General features: G+C 47.9%; 14 non-coding genes across 14 annotated transcripts; 7 read left to right on the forward strand and 7 right to left on the reverse strand.

The window, feature by feature from the left end:
• The first annotated feature begins 8437 nt into the window (after positions 1 to 8437).
• Positions 8438 to 8510, forward strand: TRNAR-ACG. Its single transcript has one exon. It is a non-coding gene; the product is annotated as a tRNA-Arg (tRNA).
• A 644-nt stretch (positions 8511 to 9154) lies between these two features.
• TRNAI-AAU lies at positions 9155 to 9228 on the reverse strand. The gene has a single exon. It is a non-coding gene; the product is annotated as a tRNA-Ile (tRNA).
• Positions 9229 to 10309: 1081 nt separating this feature from the next.
• Positions 10310 to 10382, forward strand: TRNAV-CAC. Its single transcript has one exon. It is a non-coding gene; the product is annotated as a tRNA-Val (tRNA).
• Positions 10383 to 10904: 522 nt separating this feature from the next.
• TRNAI-AAU lies at positions 10905 to 10978 on the forward strand. Its single transcript has one exon. It is a non-coding gene; the product is annotated as a tRNA-Ile (tRNA).
• Positions 10979 to 14337: 3359 nt separating this feature from the next.
• On the forward strand, positions 14338 to 14409 carry TRNAM-CAU. Its single transcript has one exon. It is a non-coding gene; the product is annotated as a tRNA-Met (tRNA).
• Positions 14410 to 14949: 540 nt separating this feature from the next.
• TRNAS-GCU lies at positions 14950 to 15031 on the forward strand. Its single transcript has one exon. It is a non-coding gene; the product is annotated as a tRNA-Ser (tRNA).
• A 527-nt stretch (positions 15032 to 15558) lies between these two features.
• TRNAS-GCU lies at positions 15559 to 15640 on the forward strand. The gene has a single exon. It is a non-coding gene; the product is annotated as a tRNA-Ser (tRNA).
• Positions 15641 to 18042: 2402 nt separating this feature from the next.
• TRNAS-GCU lies at positions 18043 to 18124 on the reverse strand. The gene has a single exon. It is a non-coding gene; the product is annotated as a tRNA-Ser (tRNA).
• A 527-nt stretch (positions 18125 to 18651) lies between these two features.
• TRNAS-GCU lies at positions 18652 to 18733 on the reverse strand. Its single transcript has one exon. It is a non-coding gene; the product is annotated as a tRNA-Ser (tRNA).
• A 540-nt stretch (positions 18734 to 19273) lies between these two features.
• Positions 19274 to 19345, reverse strand: TRNAM-CAU. Its single transcript has one exon. It is a non-coding gene; the product is annotated as a tRNA-Met (tRNA).
• Positions 19346 to 22703: 3358 nt separating this feature from the next.
• On the reverse strand, positions 22704 to 22777 carry TRNAI-AAU. Its single transcript has one exon. It is a non-coding gene; the product is annotated as a tRNA-Ile (tRNA).
• A 522-nt stretch (positions 22778 to 23299) lies between these two features.
• TRNAV-CAC lies at positions 23300 to 23372 on the reverse strand. The gene has a single exon. It is a non-coding gene; the product is annotated as a tRNA-Val (tRNA).
• Positions 23373 to 24453: 1081 nt separating this feature from the next.
• Positions 24454 to 24527, forward strand: TRNAI-AAU. Its single transcript has one exon. It is a non-coding gene; the product is annotated as a tRNA-Ile (tRNA).
• A 647-nt stretch (positions 24528 to 25174) lies between these two features.
• On the reverse strand, positions 25175 to 25247 carry TRNAR-ACG. The gene has a single exon. It is a non-coding gene; the product is annotated as a tRNA-Arg (tRNA).
• Positions 25248 to 25691: the final 444 nt, after the last annotated feature.

A 25691-nucleotide genomic window follows, 5' to 3' on the forward strand; every position in this document is an offset into this window, starting at 1 on the left:
AACTACACGGAGATCTTGTGTCGGGTGGAGACGGTTGCTTAATCTCACTGTCCTTTCCTTTTTCTCCTAATTCCCCGGGTCCACGTGCGGATCCCCACCAGTACCCTCAGGGAATTATTCCGTAGTCCGCCTGGATCCGAATCTCTGCTCAAATGTTTCCACCACGCGGTCGACGCCGACTCGCCCCTTTTCCGGGAGCCCGGGTCATCTGCACGCGGATGACAGCACGCGGAAGGCAGCACGCGGTCATCTGCAGCCGGACCCAATTACCCACCCACCTAGGTTTGCCTGGGCGGACTGGTCACATTCTGCCACGGGTTGTCCTTCAGTCGCACAGACCCGTCGCTTCCCCGGGTTCAAAAGACAGTTCCATTTAGGCACAGAACAGTCCCGGTTGAGATCGGAACGGAGTGGAGGTGCGTTTGTCTACGTGTGTGTTTCGAGACAAGGCTGTGGGACAGACACACACGGAACGGGGCCTGGGGACCCTCGCAGGCAGGGTATCTAGGCCAGCAGCGGCTCTTCTCGGACGGTTCGGGGACTCGGCATCCAGATCAACAGGAAGCGACGGGCAGGCGGAGAAGGTCCGCGTCGCCCCCGGGAAACCAGAACTATTCCCGGAGTCAGGACCATGAACAGCGCACTCCGGATTTGCCGGGCCGTGTAAGGGATTTCTCACAAGTGAGAAAGGACAGGGGGAAATGTTTTAATGGTACATTGAGTCGGTGGCGCGTGTGTTTTAGGGACAGACTTTTTTTTTTTTTAAACACATAAAATACCGCACACGGTATTTCCGTTGTTGCTGCTGTTCAGTCGCTAAGTCGTGTCCCACTCTTTGGGACCCCACGGATTGCAGCACGCCAGGTTTCCCTGCCCTTCACGATCTCCCAGAGTTTGCTCAAATTCATGTCCGCTGTGTCGATGATGCCATCCAATCAGATCATCTTCTGTCTCCTTTCTCCTCCTGCCCTCAATTTTTCCCAACGTCAGGGTCTTTTCCAGTGAGTCAGCTCTTCACATCAGGTGGCCAAAACATTCGAGCTTCGGCTTCAGCACCGGTCCTTCCAATGAATATTCAAGGTTGATTTCCTTTATGATTGATTGGTTTGATCTCCTTGCAGTCCAAGGGACCCTCAAGAGGCTTCTCCAGCACCACAGTTCCAAAGCATCGACAGTTCCATGCTCAGCCCTCTTTATGGTCCAACTCTCTCATCCCTAAAAGACTGCTGGAAACACCATAGCTTTGACCAGAGAGAGGGATCTTCATTGGCAAAATGCTGTCTCTGCCTTTTAATCCGCTGTCTAGGTATCTCATAGCTTTTCTTCCAAGGAGCAAGTGTCTTTTAATTTTGTGGCTGCAGTCATCATCCACAGTGATTTTGGAGCCCAAGAAAATAAAACCTGTATTTCTACTAGATGATTCTGAAAGAAATGGTCACATGTTGAGGTATGGGAAAGTCATTCTGGCTTACATATGTTCGTGCCTAATGAAAGGCAAAAAAAAAAAAAAAAAGTCTGTTTTAAAGGTAAAGCTATGCCTTTCTCCCTGAGAGGTGAACACTAGTAGTATTTCCCAGGTGCCTGGGCCAGACTGATCTGATGTGAACTGGCTGATCTGCTTTTCTTTTTTTTTCTTTGGAAACCTTTAAGGAATGTGCCATTTCACTTTTGATGTTTTTTTGTTCTGACAAGGAATCAGTTCAGTTCACTTGCTCAGTCGAGTCCAACTTTTTGCCACCCCATGAACCGCAGCGCACCAGGCTTCCCTGTCCATCACCAACTCCTGGAGCTTGCCCAAAATCATGCCCATCGAGTCAGTGATGCCATCCAACCACCTCATCCTCTGTCATCCCCTTCGCCTCCTGCCTTCAATCTTACCCAGCATCAGGTTCTTTTCCAATGAGTCAGTTCTTCACATCAGGTGGCCAAAATATTGGCGCTTCAGCTTCAGCATCAGTCCTTCCAATGAATGTTCAGGACTGATTTCCGTTAGGATAGACTGGTTGGAACTTCCTGCAGTCCAAGGGACTCTCTCTCTCAAGAATCTTCTCCAACATCACAGTTCCAAAGCATCAGTTGTTTGGTGCCCAGCTTTCTTTATAGTCCACCTCTCACATCCATACATGACTACTGGAAAAACCATAGCTTTGACTAGACGGGCCTTTGTCAGCAAAGTAATGTCTCTGCTTTAAAATATGCTGTCTACGCTGGTCATAGCTTTTCTTCCAAGGAGCAGGCATCTTTTAATTCCATGGCTGCAGTCAGCAATCCATCTGCAGTGATTTTGGAGACCCCCCACAACAGTGAGAGTGAGCCCCCTCTCACTGTTTCCATTGTTTCCCATCTATTTGCCATGAAGTGATGGGACCAGATGCCATGATCTTCGTTTTCTGAATGTTGAGGTTTAAGCCATCTTTTTCACTCTCCTCTTTCACTTTCATCAAGAGGCTCTTTAGTTCTTTGCTTTCTGCCATAAGGGTGGTGTCATCTGCGTATTTGTGGTTATTGATATTTCCCCCGGCAATCTTGATTCCAGCTTGTGCTTCATCCAGCCCAGCACTTTGCATGATGTACTCTGCGTAGACCTTAAATAAGCAGGGTGACAATATACAGCCTCGACGTACTCTTTTCCCGATTTGGAACCACTCTGCTGTTCCATGTCCGGTTCTAACTGTTGCTTCTTGACCTGCATACAGTTTCTCAGGAGGCAGGTCAGGTGGTCTGGTATTCCCATCTCTTTCAGAATTTTCCACAGTTTCTTGTGATCCACACAGTCCAAGGCTTTGGTGTAGTCGATAAAGCAGAAGTAGATGTTTTTCTAGAATTCTCCTGCTTTTTCAGTGATCCAACAGATGTTGACAATTTGATCTCTGGTTCCTCTGCCTTTTCTAAATCCAGCTTCAACATCTGGAAGTTCACAGCTCACGTCCTGTTGAAGCCTGGCTTGGAGAATTTTGAGCATTACATTGCTAGCATGTGAGATGAGTGCAATTGTGTGGTAGTTTGAATATTCTTTGGCACTGCCTTTCTTTGGGACTGGAATGAAAACTGACCTTTTCCAGTCCTGGGGCCTCTGCTGAGATTTCCACATTTGCTGTCCGATTGGGTGCAGCACTTTCACAGCATCACCTTTTAGGATTTGAAATAGCTCAACTGGAATTCCATTACCTCCACTAGCTTTGTTCATAGTGGTGCTTCCTAAGCCCCACTTGACTTCCCATTCCAGGATGTCTGGTTCTAGGTGAATGATCACACCATCGTGGTTATCTGGCTCATGAAGATATTTTTTTGTATAGTTCTTCTGTGTATTCTTGCCACCTCTTCTTAATATCTTCTGCTTCTGTTAGGTCCATACCATTCCTGTCCTTTATTGTGCCCATCTTTGCATGAAATGTTCCCTTGGTATCTCTAACTTTCTTGAAGCGATCTCTAGTCTTTCCCATGCTATTGTTTTCCTCTATTTCTTTGCATTGATCACTGAGGAAGGCTTTCTTATCTCTCCTAGCTATTCTTTGGAGCTCTGCATTCAAATGGGTATATCTTTCTTTTTCTCCTTTGCCTTTCACTTCTCTTCTTTTCTCAGCTATTTGTAAGGCCTCCTCAGACAACCATTCTGCCTTTTTGCATTTCTTTTTCTTGGGGATGGTCTCGATCACTGCCTCCTGTCCAGTGTCACCAACCTCTGTCCACAGTTCTTCAGGCACTCTGTCTATCAGATTCTAATCCCTTGAATCTATTTGTCACTTCCATTGTATAATCGTAAGGGATTTGATTTAGGTCATACCTGAATGGCCTAGTGCTTTTCCCTACTTTCTTCAATTTAAGTCTGAAAATTGCAATAAGGAGCTCATGATCTGAGCCACAGTCAGCTCCCGAACTTGTTTTTGCTGACTGTATAGAACTTCTCCATCTTTGGCTGCAAAGACTATCAGATCAGATCAGATCACATCAGATCAGTCGCCCAGTCCTGTCCGACTCTTTGCGACCCCATGAATCGCAGCACGCCAGGCCTCCCTGTCCATCACCAACTCCCGGAGTTCACTGAGACTCACGTCCATCGAGTCAGCGATGCCATCCAGCCATCTCATCCTCTGTCGTCCCCTTCTCCTCCTGCCCCCAATCCCTCCCAGCATCAGAGTCCTTTCCAATGAGTCAATTCTTCGCATGAGGTGGCCAAAGTACTGGAGTTTCAGCTTTAGCATCATTCCTTCCAAAGAAATCCCAGGGCTGATCTCCTTCAGAATGGACTGGTTGGATCTCCTTGCAGTCCAAGGGACTCTCAAGAGTCTTCTCCAACACCACAGTTCAAAAGCATCAATTCTTTGGCGCTCAGCCTTCTTCACAGTCCAACTCTCACATTCATACATGACCACTGGAAAAACCATAGCCTTGACTAGACGAACCTTTGTTGGCAAAGTAATGTCTCCGCTTTTGAATATGCTATCTAGGTTGGTCATACCTTTCCTTCCAAGGAGTAAGCGTCTTTTAATTTCATGGCTGCAATCACCATCTGTAGTGATTTTGGAGCCCAGAAAAATAAAGTCTGACACTGTTTCCACTGTTTGCCCATCTATTTCCCATGAAGTGATGGGACCGGATGCCATGATCTTCGTTTTCTGAATGTTGAGCTTTAAGCCAACTTTTTCACTCTCCACTTTCACTTTCATCAAGAGGCTTTTGAGTTCCTCTTCACTTTCTGCCATAAGGGTGGTGTCATCTGCATATCTGAGGTTCTTGATATTTCTCCCGGCAATCTTGATTCCAGCTTGTGTTTCTTCCAGTCCAGCGTTTCTCATGATGTACTCTGCATAGAAGTTAAATAAGCAGGGTGACAATATACAGCCTTGACGTACTCCTTTTCCTATTTGGAACCAGTCTGTTGTTCCATGTCCAGTTCTAACTGTTGCTTCCTGACCTGCATACAGGTTTCTCAAGAGGCAGATCAGGTGGTCTGGTATTCCATCTCATTCAGAATTTTCCACAGTTGATTGTGATCCACACAGTCAAAGGCTTTGGCATAGTCAATAAAGCAGAAATAGATGTTTTCCTGAAACTCTCTTGCTTTTTCCATGATCCAGCGGATGTTGGCAATTTGATCTCTGGTTCCTCTGCCTTTCCTAAAACCAGCTTGAACATCAGGAAGTTCACGGTTCACGTATTGCTGAAGCCTGGCTTGGAGAATTTTGAGCATTACTTTACTAGCGTGTGAGATGAGTGCAATTGTGCGGTGGTTTGAGCAATCTTTGGCATTGCCTTTCTTTGGGATTGGAATGTAAACTGACCTTTTCCAGTCCTGTGGCCACTGCTGAGTTTTCCAAATTTGCTGGCATATTGAGTGCAGCACTTCCACAGCATCATCTTTCAGGATTTGGAATAGCTCAACTGGAATTCCATCACCTCCACTAGCTTTGTTCGTAGTGATGCTTTCTAAGGCCCACTTGACTTTGCATTCCAGGATGTCTGGCTCTAGGTCGGTGATCACACCATCGTGATTATCTGGGTCGTGAAGATCTTTTTTGTACAGTTCTTCTGTGTATTCTTGCCATCTCTTCTTCATATCGTCTGCTTCTGTTAGGTCCATACCATTTCTGTCCTTTATCGAGCTCATCTTTGCATGAAATGTTCCTTTGGCATCTCTGATTTTCTTGAAGAGATCCCTAGTCTTTCCCATTCTGTTGTTTTCCTCTATTTCTTTGCATTGATCGCTGAAGAAGGCTTTCTTATCTCTTCTTGCTATTCTTTGGAACTCTGCATTCAGATGTTTATATCCTTCCTTTTCTCCTTTGCTTCTCGCTTCTCTTCTTTTCACAGCTATTTGTAAGGCCTCCCCAGACAGCCATTTGCTTTTTTACATTTCCTTTCTATGGGAATGGTCTTGATCCCTGTCTCCTGTACACTGTCACGAACCTCATTCCATAGTTCATCAGGCACTCTATCTATCAGATCTAGGCCCTTAAATCTATTTCTCACTTCCACTGTATAATCGTAAGGGATTTGATTTAGGTCATACCTGAATGGCCTAGTGCTTTTCCCTACTTTCTTCAATTTAAGTCTGAAAATTGCAATAAGGAGTTCATGGTCTGAGCCACAGTCAGCTCCTGGGCTTGTTTTTGCTGACGGTATAGAGCTTCTCCATCTTTGGCTGCAAAGAATATAATCAATCTGATTTCGGTGTTGACCATCTGGTGATGTCCATGTATAGAGTCTTCTCTTGTGTTGTTGGAAGAGGGTGTTTGTTATGACCAGTGCATTTTCTTGGCAAAACTCTATCAGTCTTTGCCCTGCTTCATTCCGTATTCCAAGGCCAAATTTGCCTGTTACTCCAGGTGTTTCTTGACTTCCTCCTTTTGCATTCCAGTCCCCTATAATGAAAAGGACATCTTTTTTGGGTGTTAGTTCTAAAAGGTCTTGTAGGTCTTCATAGAACCGTTCAACTTCAGCTTCTTCAGCGTTACTGGTTGGGGCATAGACTTGGATTACTGTGATATTGAATGGTTTGCCTTGGAAACAAACAGAGATCATTCTGTCGTTTTTGAGATTGCATCCAAGTACAGCATTTCGGACTCTTTTGTTGACCATGATGGTCAGTCCATTTCTTCTGAGGGATTCCTGCCCGCAGTAGTAGATATAATGGTCATCTGAGTTAAATTCACCCATTCCACTCCATTTCAGTTTGCTGATTCCTAGAATGTCGACATCAACCTATATAAATATATATAATCAGTCTATATAAATAGACACGGTATAAAACTGCTGAAAACCGTGTTTCTCCGGAGCCGTTCTTCAGAATTAGTGAGAGACACTCACACGGGGCTATCGTCCTTAGTTTGGCTTGATTCACGCTTTTTCTTCTGTTCCGGGTATAGACTGCTTGTTGATTATTTCCCTTGACACCTGAGTACAGACTGCAAAACGGGGGCTCCCGCGTTCAGGGAAGTGATACCTCGATGTCTGGACTCCCATTGCCTCTGCGCTGGTGGAGCTCAGCACCCGGGGGTGGCAGATCCCTGAAATTCCCACTGAGGGAGTCGGGCGGGTTGGCCGGGCTGTCCTACCGGGACCACCGCTGTTGCCCGCTGCGGTCTAAAGGGGGCTGCGTGGTTTGATTGCCTGGGAGTTTTCTCCAATATTTGGGAGAATTTTAGCTGACTTTTACTCAGATTAGATCAGACTAGATCTCAGATTCTGTGAACTTTGAGAGGACAAATGGATGAAAGGCAGGAAGCGGTGTTTCTGAAAGGGTCGCCTGCCACCTGAACATCTGAGACCTATTTTATGACATGACCCTTAAGCTTATGGCCTCAAATCCTCTCCATGGCCTCTCCTATGTCTCCAGCTTCATTTCACACTTCACTGCCCCCCTTCTCTCCCCACCACCCTGTCCTCTTATTTCCCAGAGATTTGTGAATATATTATTTGTTCCACCTCTGTTCCTAGTTACGATCGCCTCAACCTCGAAACTTCCCCTCCATCATCACTCCTTCAGATAAAACTTCCCCAAAGCTTTCTGCATAAATCTGCACACTTCTGTTAGCTTCTGTACACCTGGTCTTTTATTGCAAAGGCCAGTTAGGCAACAGATGGCAATGCTGGGGTGAGAAAGCGTTGCATTGTGGATTCCAAGTTTGTGCCATCAAGAGCATTACTATGCCCTGTCTCTCTCAACATCCAAAATCCTTCTCTCAAGGCAGTTGTATATTTTGACGTGTTCCTTATGCCCAACTTGAAAACAAAAAGAAACATATAACCACGGTGTCTAAAGAGAGCATGTCTGTCTGTTTAAATTTTATGTGGTATTAAATCATTTCCTGAATTCCAGCAGTCTCTGCCTAATGTGGTTTCTGCACCTTTGAGTATACCTTTCCTGCCTTCTTGCCTCTTTTTGCCTTTACCATTGACTTCTGCATGCTTTTATCCGATGCATGATTTATCATAGAATTTGGCCACGATTCTCCCTCTTAGGGAGTATTAACTACTCTTAACAGTAAGAGGAGAAGAATGTGATTCTTAGGGCCAAATGCACTTCCAAACCAAATAAGGGTACTTTATTTTAAAAGCACTTAGTTAAAGAGAATACAGGGCAGTCAGTAACCATCCGCAGACGCATCATCAGGGCCCCAAAGAAGTATAGAATAGATGAGGGAGGTGGAAGCACGCCAGATTAACAGATAGCAGAAATTAACCAAGGGCACTCCCAGCAGAAAACTTGCTTTCAAGGAGTGACTTCTTTCTATCATGTATGGAAAGTCCTAAGGGTTAAATTTGCTTGTAATCCAAAATGTAGACATGGAAAACAACGTTGTAGTACGTACACTAACCCTAAATGAAGAGAATCGGTGGGAGTCATCAGTTTCGGGGTTATTTCTATCTTCATAGCAGAACCAGCGACTTCGGAGGCCTCATTGAAATAGACATGCTTAAGCCGTCTCGTCGCAGGGGGCCAGTGGCGCAATGGATAACGCGTCTGACTACGGATCAGAAGATTCTAGGTTCGACTCCTGGCTGGCTCGAAACCTTTTGCACAACTCATCTTCCTGCCCTTGAACCACGCCCCAACTCTCCAAGCTTTGGCGGCTCACAAGCGCTACGAAAAGCTCCCTCAACCTTGCTTCTTGTTACCCCGTGGGGCCATCCTACGTCTTGTGGGAGTCCGAAGGACCCTTCAAGTGATTGCGATCACTGGAACATCCACAATCAAGCATTTTCTGGTTTCGATCTCCCACAGCAAATACGGAGGGGGAAAGGACCACATAGGGACACCTGTACTGAGTTTCATATCAAACAGGCTTTAAGAAAAAAGAAGAGGAGGACGAAGAACAAGAAAGAGATCGAACGTAGGAAGGAAGAAGGCTCGGCAAGTGTCTTCGCCACTTATTCCCACTGGATTACCCTTCACCACGCCCTCCCCTCTTCCTAATAGAAAGAAGAGTGGCTTTGACTGAGGAGACGTTAAATCCAAGAAAGCCCAGGGTGTTGGGCACCGGCTATCGGAGCTGGCCCTGCACCCCGACTTCCAGAAGAGCGCTGGTAGGACAGTTTCAAGAGGGAGGAGTAACACGCTATTTTTTTTTTTTTTTTTAAAGCAACCCAAGTTACATACAACTCCAGGGTTCAAACAGGTAACACCTTGAGCGGTAAGGAGCAAAAGTCCCCTTGGCCCGTACGGGGATCGAACCCGCGACCTTGGCGTTATTAGCACCACGCTCTAACCAACTGAGCTAACCGGCCATGACAAGCCTTGCTCTACAGCAATGACAAGCCTTGCTCTACAACTTAAGACCTCTATTTGCCGCGGTTACACTTCTTTTTCGTGGTCCTCGGAGAGCTGTTCCACGCGTAACCCAACAAACATCTGCTGTGACCTCTGCGCACAAAGCCAAACTCGGACAGCAACCCTTTGGACCAAAGGGCGCCAAGCGAGGGAGCAGGAGACGAGCCTCACGTCCACTCCCTCTTGGTCTTTCAGTTAGCGGTGTTTTGTTGTTGTCTGTCTGTCTTGTCTGTTTGTTTGTTTGTTTGTTTCAAGCGGAAGACCAAAGAATCTGGGACTGATCACCGACTTTTGACATTTCAGGATTCAGGATGTTTCCGGTTTGCCGTTCGCTGCCCTCGTAGTCCACGGCTCGGAGATTTCGTTAGCTCAGCTTGCCCCGGAGAAACAAACTGACTTTGGAAGTTACTGATGATATCTGCAACAGCAGTGTTCGTGCCTTGAGGATGGTACCGACCACAGCAATTCTAGTCTGACTCTGGTTGATTTGTGCTCAACTGGCACAGAACTGAGGTCAGAGGGGACAAGTAAGGACTGCCTGGCAGATCAGTGGGCATTTGCCCCTCTCCGCCCCTCGGTTTCTATCAGCCAAACACTGCCCGTCACAGAATGGGCAGCTGCTAGAGTTCAAGGGCACCGAATCGCGCTTACTTTTCAACCAGGATCGTTGAATCATCTTCAGTCATTGCAATCTTTTTCTGGCACTCAAGAGATGGTGATCACAGAACTTCCTAAGGTCACACAAGCCCACATAAGACAAAATCGAGCAGTTTTCCGACATCTACTGTACCCGGACGCTGCCTAAAACGTCTGCTCTGCCTTTGGCAAGGAATTCTTCGCTTAGAGGTAGTATTTGCTTAGTGTGACTCATTGACTGTAGCATTGTTGGTCGTGATAGGAGGGCGCACTAACGTCGACCATTTCCTGAAAGAGAAAACCGATTCGGTGTGGCCAGCCTGGGCTAGCCGGGAATCTCCTTTCTCGCTTGGACACCATCAGCCGGGGAGGAAAAACATGATCAAGGAGCGGAGAAAGCAAGTTTCCGTAGTGTAGTGGTTATCACGTTCGCCTCACACGCGAAAGGTCCCCGGTTCGAAACCGGGCGGGAACAGCGTCTCTCTTCGGAGTTTGCATTTTGAACCAACCGTTCTCCGGAACCTCTCAGGAACTCGGTAGATGAGGAGGCTTCCGAACTCCCACCGAGTCTCACCCGTAAACCTGGGGGAACTACCGACGATCCGACCCATCGGAACAGTCTTCAGGCACCGTATTCCATCTCGTACGGCAGAGCCTGCACTCAGCCCAGCTTAAGGCGCTTTCTGCGAGCCTTTTACACAAATAGCAAATTCTTCTATGGATTCCCCGGGCCGTAGGCCGCAGCTTCCTCCGAAAACCTTCGGTTTCCTCGTTCACGTCAAGGAATACGACCGAAAACCAATTGTGCCTTCTTTTCCTTTGGTTTTCTTCTCCGAGAAAGCGTCTCATTCTTTTGACTGAGGATGGAAGGCAACGACAATGACGAAACTCTCTTAAGAGAAGCAACAGTAAGGGTCAGTTGGAACTTGACATTTTGGAGGGGGAGGCGGGGGCCGTAAGAGGAAAGGAAGAAGGGAAGAGGACTCGCGCTGTCAGGGGCCGGTTAGCTCAGTTGGTTAGAGCGTGGTGCTAATAACGCCAAGGTCGCGGGTTCGATCCCCGTACGGGCCACTGTTCTCTTTGGTCACCTCCTCCAGGAGGCTGCCAACTGTTTTCCGAGGAAACTTGCCTCCTAACCTACACAGCCCTGAGAATAGTGCGTAGAGTCCCCTTGCGGTTGTGCCTGTCCCGTCGGGACGCCAGGCTCATCAGTCCTCCACCCTCTCCTGGAGGATGCTGTCTAACCACATCGTCCTCTGCCGACGCCTTCTCCTTTTGCCTTCCATCTTTCCCAGGATCAGGGTCTTTTCCAGTGAGCTGGCTCTTCGTATCGGGTGGCCAAAGTGTTGGAGCTCCAGCTTCAGCGACCGTCCTTCCAATGAATACTCGGGGTGGGTTTCCTTTAGGATTGACTGCTTTGATCTCCTTGCAGTCCAAGGGACTCTCAAGAGTCTTCTCCAGCACCACACTTCGAAAGCATGAATTCTTTCGCGCTCAGCCTTCTTTATGGTCCAGCTCTCACATCCGTACATGACTACCGGAAAAACCATAGCTTTGACTGTACGGACCTTTGTCGGCAAAGTTACGTCTCCGCCGTCTAGGTTGGTCATAGCTTTTCTTCCAAGGAGCAAGCGTCTTTTAATCTCGTGGCTGCAGTCACCGTCCGCATTGATTTTGGAGTTTTCCCCTTCTGTTTGCCATGAAGGGATGGGACCGGATGCCATGATCTTAGTTTTCTGAATGTTGAGGTTTAAGCCAGCTTTTTCACTCTCCTCTTTCACCTTCATCAAGAGGCTCTTCAGTTCCTCTTCGCCTTCTGCCATCAGAGTGGTATCATCTGCGTATCTGAGGTTGTTGATAGTTCTCCTGGCAATCTTGATTCCAGCTCGTGATTCATCCAGCCCGGCCTTTCACATGATGTACCCTGCATAGAAATTTAATAAGCAGGGTGCCAATATACATACAGCTTTGTCCTATGCCTTTCCCAATTTTGAACCAGTCCGTTGTTCCACGTCCAGTTCTAACTGTTGCTTCTTGACCCATATACGGGTTTCCCAGGAGACAGGTAAGGAGACAGTTAGAGTCCTCTAACTGTGTTCCAAACCCGCCACCCTCACATGCCTTTTATCCACTCGTTACCCAGTTCAGCTCTCCACTTACCACAAGCCCAACATTTTTCCAGGCAGGCAGGGTTCTCTTTCCTCCGGGACCAATAGATGAGGACAGAGAGCTGGTCAGGGTCAGAGGGTGGCCTAACAGGAAAAATTTGGTGGGAGGTGGGGGCGAGGGCAGTGGAAAAGTTTCCTGGCAACCTTTTGTCAAAAGCGTATTCGATTTTAAATTGTCTTTCCAAAGTAGTTGCTCAATCAACGCCCTTTCTCAAATCCTCAAGAGATACAAAGTAAGGAGGCATTCTTAAAAGGTTGTTCTTTCCATGTCTCTGAAGACCCTTTAAGGTGAACTGACAGCCGAGATTGCCTTGTGAGGAGAGACGGCGCAAGGTGGTGGGCTGACTCGGGATGCTTCCTCTCCCTACATGTCTGCAGCACTTTGACCACTTTGAACAAGAAACACAAGACCGCAAGATTGACTTTTTTTTTTTTTTTTTTTTTTTTTGAGGCCAGGAATCAAATCTGGACTCTTGTCATCAGTTGACAGCCGTGCGTCTCCCATGATTGCTTCTGACTTCAAAGGACAATTGAGTGTCACAGCCACTTCTCTGATCACTGTGGGGATTCTTTCCCCAGCCTTGTATAGTTTCCCTACCTGTGTGCGCTGACCAGTGTTAAGGTCCACGTGGAGAGCTTCCGGGAGTTTCCTCTTCTCCCGGCTCTGTCCTTTCCGGTGCTCTGTCCTGCCGTCTCCAGCTGTCTTGGTCTCCTGGACTTTATCCGCCCCGACACTTCAACTCAGAGAATTCACCAGCCTCTGCCTGCACTGGGCCTTGGAAACTCTCTCAAGGCAGTAAAAACTCGGGTGCAATCCTAGACCTCACGTCAGTTCCCAGCAAAATCGCTCATTCGTTTCTTTTCTGTCAGAGATTACCATCCTTCTTTGCCTGATGTTTGGTGTCTGGAAAAGTGTTTCTGATCTGTTTTGGTTCTTTCAGGCAGGAGGGTGCGTCTGATCCTTGCAATTTTGTCTTGGCTGGAAACAGGCCTTTCCACTCTTTGGAGGAGGAAGAGCGGGAAGCTGAGGCCTCTTCGGTTTGTGGGTTTCTGCTCTGGGGTTGCAGGCTGCGGGGGAGCAGAGAGGGGCAGGTTGGTTAGTGCAGCGGCCTGTCCTAGGGGCAGTTGGCATCGCCTTTCCGGGAAACATGGGGCCTCCTGCTGCTTGTGGCAAGCAGTGTGTGCAGATATTGGGCTCGGGCTCCAGGTTCCAGCTGGGTCAACCTATCTGGAGGGTTCAGGCTACAGGCCCCAGCGCCGGTCACATGGTCTTCTCCGGTGTACCAGTGTGAGTGTGTCAGTGTGTGCGTGTGCCAGGGCTGGTTGTGGGAGAGGAGGGCTCTGGTGGGAGAGCAGGGCCTGAGTGCAGGAGTGCCGAGGGGCTGACGTCACCAAAACGGGCATTCGGATCTCTGGCGGGCCGGCAGGCTGAAGGTGGGCGCGTTCTGATGAGGGGGCGGGAGCCTTGGAAGATGGGCGATCCGCACACTCTCTTCCTCATCGCCGCCTGGCTGTCACCCGCGGGACATCGGAACACCTACCTGCTGCACCAGTGCCATCCCCCTGGGTCAATCCCGGTCGTCCTCCTTGGTGGCCGGGTGATGATTGCCACTTGGCAGAGCCTCAGAGGCTGGGACTGGATGAACCAGTGGGACCCGCCCAGCACCTGAGTCCACCGGAGCCACGCCTCTCAGTCCCTTGATGCCTCTAGTCCCCTTTCTCTCTCTCTCTCTCGTTCTCCTTCCCTTTAGGTTATTACATCTCCGTGGGACCCTTTCCCCAACACTTTATTAAAGGATATTTTAAAATGTAAAGAGCTTACGTGTAAATTGAGCTGGATGAACTTAACCGAGGTATACTACTCCCACGTGACCACCGCCCAGCTCGAGGTTCAGGACATGCCAATTAGTCCAGAAAATCGCCTTATGCCTCCTCGCCAGTCAATATTGCCTCCTGCAAGCTCATCGCCGTCTGATTTCTAGCGCCAGGTAATGTGTGTGCTCTTGAATTTCGTAGAAACGGAGTCATATAGCATATCCTATGGTAAGACTCTTTTTCTTTTTCTTTTTCTTGCCTAGGGCAATTGTTCTGAAAGTGATTCGAGTCTTTACACGTACAATAAGTCGTAGAAGTTTGATCTTATCGCTGGGAGATTTATTCTTTCGATTTTATAAACAAACCAAAATTTATCTGTACAAGGAAATGGGACGTTGCTCATGATACTCATAGTAGGGAAAAAGCAGCCTAGTCAGGCCATCTGTCAGCAGAGTGGCGCAGCGGGAGCGTGCTGGGCCCATAACCCAGAGGTCGATGGATCGAAACCATCCTCTGCTAGGCTTTCTTTTCGTGACACCCATCCAGTTCCTCGCTCGAGCATCACGGGCACAACACAGTTCGTCAGCTTACAGATGCACCGTCTCCTTTCACCACTCCTAGAACCGTTGCCACCGCCTTCCTAATCTTTATACACCAGCAAGCGTTTTCCTTTCCCGTCCTTTCTCTTTTCTTTCTTTTCTTTTTTTTTCCCCCTTTTGTCCTGGGCGAGGGCCCTGGGGCCGGGGCGGGGGGAGGGGGTGAGGGTGTAATAGCAAAATCGGCCCTCCTCACTCATTTCCAAAGAGAGGAAAACCTCTGACCCTTCTTACTTCGGAATAGTTGACAAGTTTACTGTCCATTTCCGATGGATCAGCACTACTTCTTCCAGGGAATAACATACACACTTGACTCCAGTTAGGGTTTTATATCTTCTTTACACTCGAAAGAAAAAACTTTTCTTGTTTGTTTGTTTGTTTTTCTTGATTTCTGCCTGGGGACTGGTCCGCGAGTCTCCTACTGTCTGTCCCTTGTCTTTTCAGGACTATACGTGGGCTGTGCGACGAGGTGGCCGAGTGGTTAAGGCGATGGACTGCTAATCCATTGTGCTCTGCACGCGTGGGTTCGAATCCCATCCTCGTCGTCTGGTTGAGTTTATGGCCTTCTGCTGTGGCTCAGCTGGTGAAGAAACCACCACCCGCAATGCGGGAGACTTGGATTCCATCCACTCCGGATATCTACGCCTCTCTTTTCACTCCTATAGGTCAAGTTAACGGGAATTTTAAAAAAATCCTTCTCGAAGGCAATACACCTTGCTGTTACTTATGAAGAACCCAATCGCATTCAGTTTGTGGGAAAAACAGAAGGAAAAGAGTTAATTTCGAAAACGCAGGAGAGTCAGATTACAGAAAACAGAGAAAACTTCACCGTGACTGTGATGCAATGTGAGTACTGAAGAAGAATGAGAATTAAAGCTGGAGTCACAGCAGGTTAAAAGACTATCAAAGTGTGAAAGGTTCCCCAAGGAAGGAGTAAAGAATCAGTTCTTTGTGTAAATTCTCTGAAAAAGACTGCAGTTTGAAGAATGGTACTGGGCACAAACATGGAACTACAAGGCTTTCCAACCAGTAATATATTTTAAAAGTTTCCAGAAGTTGCAATTTCCTGTCAGACGAGGTGGCCGAGTGGTTAAGGCGATGGACTGCTAATCCATTGTGCTCTGCACGCGTGGGTTCGAATCCCATCCTCGTCGACTGCTTGAGTCTATGGCCTTCTGCTGTGGCTCAGGTGATGAAGAAACCACCACCCGCAATGCGGGAGACTTGGATTTCATCCCTGTGTGGGGCAGATGTCCACTCCAGTATTTTGGCGCTGAGAATTCCATGGACTACAGTCCACCTGGTCACAAAGAGTGGGACACGACTAATTGAATTTCACTTCTACATGGTTACTAAATTTAGATCAAGTTAGCTTGAATGTTTTGTAAATCCACCTAGAAAGCAAGGCATGTTGCTATTACTTATAAAGGCACCAGTCGCATGCACTTTATGGGAAGAATGAGCAAAGGAATTGAGTTTGAAAGGCAGGAGAAAATGAAATGAATATGGTATAATAATAGGTTTCTGCATCACAATTCAACTGGCAAATTCAAGGAGGAAAACACAGAAATCTTAGGAAAGTTTTACTTTTTTTGTACAATACTTTTTAATGAGTCCTTACACTGTGACAAGAAAATAAAAATTCCTTGAACCAGCAAGCACCATAAATAATGAGAAAATTTCAAAAAAATCAAATGGAAAAATAAAAATCTGATGAAGTTGGGACTGGGAGGATGGTGGAGGGTATGGGGGGATTGGGAGGGTGAGGTGAGGTGTGGAGGGACCTGCTCTCCTTTACTTATTGCTTTGAAGATGTTCTTATTTGGAAGCCCACGAAACTAACATACTTCAACTTATTTTGCCTGGTTACCCTATGCACTCATCTCACACGCTAGTAAAGTAATGCTCAAAATTCTCCAAGCCAGGCTTCAGCAATATGTGAACCGTGAACTTCCTGATGTTCAAGCTGGTTTTAGAAAAGGCAGAGGAACCAGAGATCAAATTGCCAACATCCGCTGGATCATGGAAAAAGCAAGAGAGTTCCAGGAAAACATCTATTTCTGCTTTATTGACTATGCCAAAGCCTTTGACTGTGTGGATCACAATCAACTGTGGAAAATTCTGAATGAGATGGGAATACCAGACCACCTGATCTGCCTCTTGAGAAGTCTGTATGCAGGTCAGGAAGCAACAGTTAGAACTGGACATGAAACAACAGACTGGTTCCAAATAGGAAAAGGAGTTTGTCAAGGCTGTACATTGTCACCCTGTTTATTTAACTTATATGCAGAGTACATTATGAGAAACGCTGGACTGGAAGAAACACAAGCTGGAATCAAGATTGCCGGGAGAAATATCAAGAACCTCAGATATGCAGATGACACCACCCTTATGGCAGAAAGTGAAGAGGAACTCAAAAGCCTCTTGATGAAAGTGAAAGAGGAGAGTGAAAAAGTTGGCTTAAAGCTCAACATTCAGGAAAGGAAGATCATGGCATCCGGTCCCACCACTTCATGGGAAATAGATGGGGAAACAGTGGAAACAGTGTCAGACTTTATTTTGGGGGGCTCCAAAATCACTGCAGATGGTGACTGCAGCCATGAAATTAAAAGATGCTTACTCCTTGGAAGGAAAGTTATGACCAACCTAGACAGCATATTCAAAAGCAGAGACATTACTTTGCCAACAAAGGTCCATCTAGTCAAGGCTATGGTTTTTCCAGTGGTCATGCATGGATGTGAGAGTTGGACTATAAAGAAAGCTGTGTGCCAAAGAATTGATACTTTTGAACTGTGGTGTTAGAGAAGACTCTTGAGAGTCCCTTGGATTGCAAGGGGATCCAACCAGTCCATCTAAAGGAAACCAGTCCTGAATATTCATTTGAAGGACTTATGCTGAAGCTGAAACTCCAATACTTTGGCCACTTGATGTGAATAACTGACTCCTTGGAAAAGACCCTGATGCTGGGGAAGATTGAAGGCAGGAGGAGAAGGGGACAACAGAGGATGAGGTGGTTAGATGGCATCACTGACTCAATGGACATCACTGACTTGGTGAGTTGGTGATGGACAGGGAGGAATGGCATGCGGCAGTCCATGGGGTCGCAAACAGTCAGACATGACTGAACTGTACTGAACTTACCCTCTAAATTGTTCGGAGGAGGGAATACCTGGGTTCTGACCAAAACTTTGGATCCATTGACTCTGCAATTTGTGCCACAACATGATAGATATAAGCCATATATCATGCCTTAAGAATAGAGAGCAATAGCACTCAGTCAGGCATGGAAGAGCACTAAACTAAGATCTAGAATGAGTGGAGAACGAAAAGATGTGAAACGAGGGCAGAGGTTGAGCACTAGAGTGTCACCAATGAGGAATGAGATTATAGAAAACAGAGAAAATCGCCACAGTGTGAATACGGGAGTATCCAGGATGGAAATGAAACTGCAAGAACAAAGAAAGTGAGAGGTAGAATGAGGAGAAGCAGAAAATTATATACAGTTCTTTTGTCAAGATAAAGAGCAAAATTTCCATTTCCCCTCCACAAGAAAGTCCGACGAGGATGGGATTCGAACCCACGCGTGCAGAGCACAATGGATTAGCAGTCCATCGCCTTAACCACTCGGCCACCTCGTCTGACAGGAAATTGCAACTTCTGGAAACTTTTAAAATATATTACTGGTTGGAAAGCCTTGTAGTTCCATGTTTGTGCCCAGTACCATTCTTCAAACTGCAGTCTTTTTCAGAGAATTTACACAAAGAACTGATTCTTTACTCCTTCCTTGGGGAACCTTTCACACTTTGATAGTCTTTTAACCTGCTGTGACTCCAGCTTTAATTCTCATTCTTCTTCAGTACTCACATTGCATCACAGTCACGGTGAAGTTTTCTCTGTTTTCTGTAATCTGACTCTCCTGCGTTTTCGAAATTAACTCTTTTCCTTCTGTTTTTCCCACAAACTGAATGCGATTGGGTTCTTCATAAGTAACAGCAAGGTGTATTGCCTTCGAGAAGGATTTTTTTAAAATTCCCGTTAACTTGACCTATAGGAGTGAAAAGAGAGGCGTAGATATCCGGAGTGGATGGAATCCAAGTCTCCCGCATTGCGGGTGGTGGTTTCTTCACCAGCTGAGCCACAGCAGAAGGCCATAAACTCAACCAGACGACGAGGATGGGATTCGAACCCACGCGTGCAGAGCACAATGGATTAGCAGTCCATCGCCTTAACCACTCGGCCACCTCGTCGCACAGCCCACGTATAGTCCTGAAAAGACAAGGGACAGACAGTAGGAGACTCGCGGACCAGTCCCCAGGCAGAAATCAAGAAAAACAAACAAACAAACAAGAAAAGTTTTTTCTTTCGAGTGTAAAGAAGATATAAAACCCTAACTGGAGTCAAGTGTGTATGTTATTCCCTGGAAGAAGTAGTGCTGATCCATCGGAAATGGACAGTAAACTTGTCAACTATTCCGAAGTAAGAAGGGTCAGAGGTTTTCCTCTCTTTGGAAATGAGTGAGGAGGGCCGATTTTGCTATTACACCCTCACCCCCTCCCCCCGCCCCGGCCCCAGGGCCCTCGCCCAGGACAAAAGGGGGAAAAAAAAAGAAAAGAAAGAAAAGAGAAAGGACGGGAAAGGAAAACGCTTGCTGGTGTATAAAGATTAGGAAGGCGGTGGCAACGGTTCTAGGAGTGGTGAAAGGAGACGGTGCATCTGTAAGCTGACGAACTGTGTTGTGCCCGTGATGCTCGAGCGAGGAACTGGATGGGTGTCACGAAAAGAAAGCCTAGCAGAGGATGGTTTCGATCCATCGACCTCTGGGTTATGGGCCCAGCACGCTCCCGCTGCGCCACTCTGCTGACAGATGGCCTGACTAGGCTGCTTTTTCCCTACTATGAGTATCATGAGCAACGTCCCATTTCCTTGTACAGATAAATTTTGGTTTGTTTATAAAATCGAAAGAATAAATCTCCCAGCGATAAGATCAAACTTCTACGACTTATTGTACGTGTAAAGACTCGAATCACTTTCAGAACAATTGCCCTAGGCAAGAAAAAGAAAAAGAAAAAGAGTCTTACCATAGGATATGCTATATGACTCCGTTTCTACGAAATTCAAGAGCACACACATTACCTGGCGCTAGAAATCAGACGGCGATGAGCTTGCAGGAGGCAATATTGACTGGCGAGGAGGCATAAGGCGATTTTCTGGACTAATTGGCATGTCCTGAACCTCGAGCTGGGCGGTGGTCACGTGGGAGTAGTATACCTCGGTTAAGTTCATCCAGCTCAATTTACACGTAAGCTCTTTACATTTTAAAATATCCTTTAATAAAGTGTTGGGGAAAGGGTCCCACGGAGATGTAATAACCTAAAGGGAAGGAGAACGAGAGAGAGAGAGAGAAAGGGGACTAGAGGCATCAAGGGACTGAGAGGCGTGGCTCCGGTGGACTCAGGTGCTGGGCGGGTCCCACTGGTTCATCCAGTCCCAGCCTCTGAGGCTCTGCCAAGTGGCAATCATCACCCGGCCACCAAGGAGGACGACCGGGATTGACCCAGGGGGATGGCACTGGTGCAGCAGGTAGGTGTTCCGATGTCCCGCGGGTGACAGCCAGGCGGCGATGAGGAAGAGAGTGTGCGGATCGCCCATCTTCCAAGGCTCCCGCCCCCTCATCAGAACGCGCCCACCTTCAGCCTGCCGGCCCGCCAGAGATCCGAATGCCCGTTTTGGTGACGTCAGCCCCTCGGCACTCCTGCACTCAGGCCCTGCTCTCCCACCAGAGCCCTCCTCTCCCACAACCAGCCCTGGCACACGCACACACTGACACACTCACACTGGTACACCGGAGAAGACCATGTGACCGGCGCTGGGGCCTGTAGCCTGAACCCTCCAGATAGGTTGACCCAGCTGGAACCTGGAGCCCGAGCCCAATATCTGCACACACTGCTTGCCACAAGCAGCAGGAGGCCCCATGTTTCCCGGAAAGGCGATGCCAACTGCCCCTAGGACAGGCCGCTGCACTAACCAACCTGCCCCTCTCTGCTCCCCCGCAGCCTGCAACCCCAGAGCAGAAACCCACAAACCGAAGAGGCCTCAGCTTCCCGCTCTTCCTCCTCCAAAGAGTGGAAAGGCCTGTTTCCAGCCAAGACAAAATTGCAAGGATCAGACGCACCCTCCTGCCTGAAAGAACCAAAACAGATCAGAAACACTTTTCCAGACACCAAACATCAGGCAAAGAAGGATGGTAATCTCTGACAGAAAAGAAACGAATGAGCGATTTTGCTGGGAACTGACGTGAGGTCTAGGATTGCACCCGAGTTTTTACTGCCTTGAGAGAGTTTCCAAGGCCCAGTGCAGGCAGAGGCTGGTGAATTCTCTGAGTTGAAGTGTCGGGGCGGATAAAGTCCAGGAGACCAAGACAGCTGGAGACGGCAGGACAGAGCACCGGAAAGGACAGAGCCGGGAGAAGAGGAAACTCCCGGAAGCTCTCCACGTGGACCTTAACACTGGTCAGCGCACACAGGTAGGGAAACTATACAAGGCTGGGGAAAGAATCCCCACAGTGATCAGAGAAGTGGCTGTGACACTCAATTGTCCTTTGAAGTCAGAAGCAATCATGGGAGACGCACGGCTGTCAACTGATGACAAGAGTCCAGATTTGATTCCTGGCCTCAAAAAAAAAAAAAAAAAAAAAAAGTCAATCTTGCGGTCTTGTGTTTCTTGTTCAAAGTGGTCAAAGTGCTGCAGACATGTAGGGAGAGGAAGCATCCCGAGTCAGCCCACCACCTTGCGCCGTCTCTCCTCACAAGGCAATCTCGGCTGTCAGTTCACCTTAAAGGGTCTTCAGAGACATGGAAAGAACAACCTTTTAAGAATGCCTCCTTACTTTGTATCTCTTGAGGATTTGAGAAAGGGCGTTGATTGAGCAACTACTTTGGAAAGACAATTTAAAATCGAATACGCTTTTGACAAAAGGTTGCCAGGAAACTTTTCCACTGCCCTCGCCCCCACCTCCCACCAAATTTTTCCTGTTAGGCCACCCTCTGACCCTGACCAGCTCTCTGTCCTCATCTATTGGTCCCGGAGGAAAGAGAACCCTGCCTGCCTGGAAAAATGTTGGGCTTGTGGTAAGTGGAGAGCTGAACTGGGTAACGAGTGGATAAAAGGCATGTGAGGGTGGCGGGTTTGGAACACAGTTAGAGGACTCTAACTGTCTCCTTACCTGTCTCCTGGGAAACCCGTATATGGGTCAAGAAGCAACAGTTAGAACTGGACGTGGAACAACGGACTGGTTCAAAATTGGGAAAGGCATAGGACAAAGCTGTATGTATATTGGCACCCTGCTTATTAAATTTCTATGCAGGGTACATCATGTGAAAGGCCGGGCTGGATGAATCACGAGCTGGAATCAAGATTGCCAGGAGAACTATCAACAACCTCAGATACGCAGATGATACCACTCTGATGGCAGAAGGCGAAGAGGAACTGAAGAGCCTCTTGATGAAGGTGAAAGAGGAGAGTGAAAAAGCTGGCTTAAACCTCAACATTCAGAAAACTAAGATCATGGCATCCGGTCCCATCCCTTCATGGCAAACAGAAGGGGAAAACTCCAAAATCAATGCGGACGGTGACTGCAGCCACGAGATTAAAAGACGCTTGCTCCTTGGAAGAAAAGCTATGACCAACCTAGACGGCGGAGACGTAACTTTGCCGACAAAGGTCCGTACAGTCAAAGCTATGGTTTTTTCCGGTAGTCATGTACGGATGTGAGAGCTGGACCATAAAGAAGGCTGAGCGCGAAAGAATTCATGCTTTCGAAGTGTGGTGCTGGAGAAGACTCTTGAGAGTCCCTTGGACTGCAAGGAGATCAAAGCAGTCAATCCTAAAGGAAACCCACCCCGAGTATTCATTGGAAGGACGGTCGCTGAAGCTGGAGCTCCAACACTTTGGCCACCCGATACGAAGAGCCAGCTCACTGGAAAAGACCCTGATCCTGGGAAAGATGGAAGGCAAAAGGAGAAGGCGTCGGCAGAGGACGATGTGGTTAGACAGCATCCTCCAGGAGAGGGTGGAGGACTGATGAGCCTGGCGTCCCGACGGGACAGGCACAACCGCAAGGGGACTCTACGCACTATTCTCAGGGCTGTGTAGGTTAGGAGGCAAGTTTCCTCGGAAAACAGTTGGCAGCCTCCTGGAGGAGGTGACCAAAGAGAACAGTGGCCCGTACGGGGATCGAACCCGCGACCTTGGCGTTATTAGCACCACGCTCTAACCAACTGAGCTAACCGGCCCCTGACAGCGCGAGTCCTCTTCCCTTCTTCCTTTCCTCTTACGGCCCCCGCCTCCCCCTCCAAAATGTCAAGTTCCAACTGACCCTTACTGTTGCTTCTCTTAAGAGAGTTTCGTCATTGTCGTTGCCTTCCATCCTCAGTCAAAAGAATGAGACGCTTTCTCGGAGAAGAAAACCAAAGGAAAAGAAGGCACAATTGGTTTTCGGTCGTATTCCTTGACGTGAACGAGGAAACCGAAGGTTTTCGGAGGAAGCTGCGGCCTACGGCCCGGGGAATCCATAGAAGAATTTGCTATTTGTGTAAAAGGCTCGCAGAAAGCGCCTTAAGCTGGGCTGAGTGCAGGCTCTGCCGTACGAGATGGAATACGGTGCCTGAAGACTGTTCCGATGGGTCGGATCGTCGGTAGTTCCCCCAGGTTTACGGGTGAGACTCGGTGGGAGTTCGGAAGCCTCCTCATCTACCGAGTTCCTGAGAGGTTCCGGAGAACGGTTGGTTCAAAATGCAAACTCCGAAGAGAGACGCTGTTCCCGCCCGGTTTCGAACCGGGGACCTTTCGCGTGTGAGGCGAACGTGATAACCACTACACTACGGAAACTTGCTTTCTCCGCTCCTTGATCATGTTTTTCCTCCCCGGCTGATGGTGTCCAAGCGAGAAAGGAGATTCCCGGCTAGCCCAGGCTGGCCACACCGAATCGGTTTTCTCTTTCAGGAAATGGTCGACGTTAGTGCGCCCTCCTATCACGACCAACAATGCTACAGTCAATGAGTCACACTAAGCAAATACTACCTCTAAGCGAAGAATTCCTTGCCAAAGGCAGAGCAGACGTTTTAGGCAGCGTCCGGGTACAGTAGATGTCGGAAAACTGCTCGATTTTGTCTTATGTGGGCTTGTGTGACCTTAGGAAGTTCTGTGATCACCATCTCTTGAGTGCCAGAAAAAGATTGCAATGACTGAAGATGATTCAACGATCCTGGTTGAAAAGTAAGCGCGATTCGGTGCCCTTGAACTCTAGCAGCTGCCCATTCTGTGACGGGCAGTGTTTGGCTGATAGAAACCGAGGGGCGGAGAGGGGCAAATGCCCACTGATCTGCCAGGCAGTCCTTACTTGTCCCCTCTGACCTCAGTTCTGTGCCAGTTGAGCACAAATCAACCAGAGTCAGACTAGAATTGCTGTGGTCGGTACCATCCTCAAGGCACGAACACTGCTGTTGCAGATATCATCAGTAACTTCCAAAGTCAGTTTGTTTCTCCGGGGCAAGCTGAGCTAACGAAATCTCCGAGCCGTGGACTACGAGGGCAGCGAACGGCAAACCGGAAACATCCTGAATCCTGAAATGTCAAAAGTCGGTGATCAGTCCCAGATTCTTTGGTCTTCCGCTTGAAACAAACAAACAAACAAACAGACAAGACAGACAGACAACAACAAAACACCGCTAACTGAAAGACCAAGAGGGAGTGGACGTGAGGCTCGTCTCCTGCTCCCTCGCTTGGCGCCCTTTGGTCCAAAGGGTTGCTGTCCGAGTTTGGCTTTGTGCGCAGAGGTCACAGCAGATGTTTGTTGGGTTACGCGTGGAACAGCTCTCCGAGGACCACGAAAAAGAAGTGTAACCGCGGCAAATAGAGGTCTTAAGTTGTAGAGCAAGGCTTGTCATTGCTGTAGAGCAAGGCTTGTCATGGCCGGTTAGCTCAGTTGGTTAGAGCGTGGTGCTAATAACGCCAAGGTCGCGGGTTCGATCCCCGTACGGGCCAAGGGGACTTTTGCTCCTTACCGCTCAAGGTGTTACCTGTTTGAACCCTGGAGTTGTATGTAACTTGGGTTGCTTTAAAAAAAAAAAAAAAAAAAATAGCGTGTTACTCCTCCCTCTTGAAACTGTCCTACCAGCGCTCTTCTGGAAGTCGGGGTGCAGGGCCAGCTCCGATAGCCGGTGCCCAACACCCTGGGCTTTCTTGGATTTAACGTCTCCTCAGTCAAAGCCACTCTTCTTTCTATTAGGAAGAGGGGAGGGCGTGGTGAAGGGTAATCCAGTGGGAATAAGTGGCGAAGACACTTGCCGAGCCTTCTTCCTTCCTACGTTCGATCTCTTTCTTGTTCTTCGTCCTCCTCTTCTTTTTTCTTAAAGCCTGTTTGATATGAAACTCAGTACAGGTGTCCCTATGTGGTCCTTTCCCCCTCCGTATTTGCTGTGGGAGATCGAAACCAGAAAATGCTTGATTGTGGATGTTCCAGTGATCGCAATCACTTGAAGGGTCCTTCGGACTCCCACAAGACGTAGGATGGCCCCACGGGGTAACAAGAAGCAAGGTTGAGGGAGCTTTTCGTAGCGCTTGTGAGCCGCCAAAGCTTGGAGAGTTGGGGCGTGGTTCAAGGGCAGGAAGATGAGTTGTGCAAAAGGTTTCGAGCCAGCCAGGAGTCGAACCTAGAATCTTCTGATCCGTAGTCAGACGCGTTATCCATTGCGCCACTGGCCCCCTGCGACGAGACGGCTTAAGCATGTCTATTTCAATGAGGCCTCCGAAGTCGCTGGTTCTGCTATGAAGATAGAAATAACCCCGAAACTGATGACTCCCACCGATTCTCTTCATTTAGGGTTAGTGTACGTACTACAACGTTGTTTTCCATGTCTACATTTTGGATTACAAGCAAATTTAACCCTTAGGACTTTCCATACATGATAGAAAGAAGTCACTCCTTGAAAGCAAGTTTTCTGCTGGGAGTGCCCTTGGTTAATTTCTGCTATCTGTTAATCTGGCGTGCTTCCACCTCCCTCATCTATTCTATACTTCTTTGGGGCCCTGATGATGCGTCTGCGGATGGTTACTGACTGCCCTGTATTCTCTTTAACTAAGTGCTTTTAAAATAAAGTACCCTTATTTGGTTTGGAAGTGCATTTGGCCCTAAGAATCACATTCTTC

The sequence above is a fragment of the Bubalus bubalis genome, chromosome 2 (genome assembly GCF_019923935.1).
Source record: "Bubalus bubalis isolate 160015118507 breed Murrah chromosome 2, NDDB_SH_1, whole genome shotgun sequence".
Lineage (NCBI taxonomy): Eukaryota > Metazoa > Chordata > Mammalia > Artiodactyla > Bovidae > Bubalus > Bubalus bubalis.